The sequence below is a fragment of the Kogia breviceps genome, chromosome 11, assembly GCF_026419965.1.
Source record: "Kogia breviceps isolate mKogBre1 chromosome 11, mKogBre1 haplotype 1, whole genome shotgun sequence".
Lineage (NCBI taxonomy): Eukaryota > Metazoa > Chordata > Mammalia > Artiodactyla > Physeteridae > Kogia > Kogia breviceps.
In genome coordinates, this window is record NC_081320.1 from 63,042,450 (window position 1) to 63,044,251 (window position 1,802).

The following is a 1,802-nucleotide window of genomic DNA, read 5'->3' on the forward strand; positions in this document are numbered from 1 at the left end:
GAAGAAGAGAAAAAGAAAGGGACTGAGAAAATATTTGATGAGATTATAGTTGAAAACTTCCCTAATATGGGAAAGGAAATAGTTAATCAAGTCCAGGAAGCACAGAGAGTCCCATACAGGATAAATCCAAGGAGAAACACGCCAAGACACATATTAATCAAACTATCAAAAATTAAATACAAAGAAAAAATACTAAAAGCAGCAAGGGAACAACAACAAATAATATACAAGGGAATCCCCATAAGGTAAACAGCTGATCTTTCAGCAGAAACTCTGCAAGCCAGAAGGGAGTGGCAGGACATATTTAAAGTGAGGAAAGGGAAAAACCTACAACCAAGATTACTCTACCCAGCAAGGATCTCATTCAGATTTGACAGAGAAATTAAAATCTTTACACGCAAGCAAAAGTTAGGAGAATTCAGCACCAAAAAACCAGCTTTACAACAAATTCTAAAGGAACTTCTCTAGGCAGGAAACACAAGAGAAGGAAAAGACCTACAATAACAAAACCAAAACAATTGAGAAAATGGTAATAGGAACATACATAATGATAACTACCATAAGTGTAAATGGATTAAATGTTCCAACCAAAAGACATGGACTGGCTGAATGGATACAAAAACAAGACCCATATATAGGGTGTCTACAAGAGACCCACTGCAGAACAAGGGACACATACAGACTGAAAGTCAGGGGATGGAAAAAGACAGTCCATGCAAATGGAAATCAAAAGAAGGCTGGAGTAGCGATTTTCATATCAGACAAAATAGGCCTTCAAATAAAGACTATTACAAGAGAAAAAGGAGGACAATACATAATGATCAAGGGATCAATCCAAGAAGAAGATATAACAATTGTAAATATTTATGCACCCAACATAGGAGTACCTCAATACAAAAGGCAAATGCTAACATCCATAAAAGGGGAAATCGACAGTAACACAACCATAGTAGGGGACTTTAACACCTCACTTTCACCAACAGACAGGTCGTCCAAGATGAAAATAAATAAGGAAACAGAAGCTTTAAATGATACATTAAACAAGATGGACTTAATTGATATTTATAGGACATTCCATCCAAAAACAATAGAATACACTTTCTTCTCAAGTGCTCATGGAACATGCTCCAGGATAGATCATATCATGGGTCACAAATCAAGCCTTGCTAAATTTAAGAAAATTAAAATTGTATCGAGTGTCTTTCCCGACCACAATGCTATGAGATTAGATATCGATTACAGGAAATAATCTGTAAAAAATACAAACACATGGAGGCTAAACAATACACTACTAAATAACCAAGAGAACACTGAAGAAATCAAACAGGAAATCAAAAAATACGTAGAAACAAACAACAAAGAAAACACGACGACCCAAAACCTATGGGATGAAGCAAAAGCAGTTCTAAGAGGGAAGTTTATAGCAATACAATCCTACCTCAAGAAACAAGAAACACCTCAAATAAACAACCCAACCTTACACCTAAAGCAATTAGAGAAAGAAGAACAAAAACATCCCAAAATTAGCAGAAGGAAAGAAATCATAAAGATCAGATCAGAAATAAATGAAAAAGAAATGAAGGAAACAATAAAACTAAAAGCTGGTTCTTAGAGAAGATAAAGAAAATTGATAAACCATTAGCCAGACTCATGAAGAAAAAGAGGGAGAAGACTCAAATCAATATAATTAGAAATGAGAAAGGAAAGTAACAACTGACACTGCAGAAACATAAAGGATCATGAGAGATTACTGCAAGCAACTAAATGCCAATAAAATGGACAACCTAGAAGAAATGGAGAAA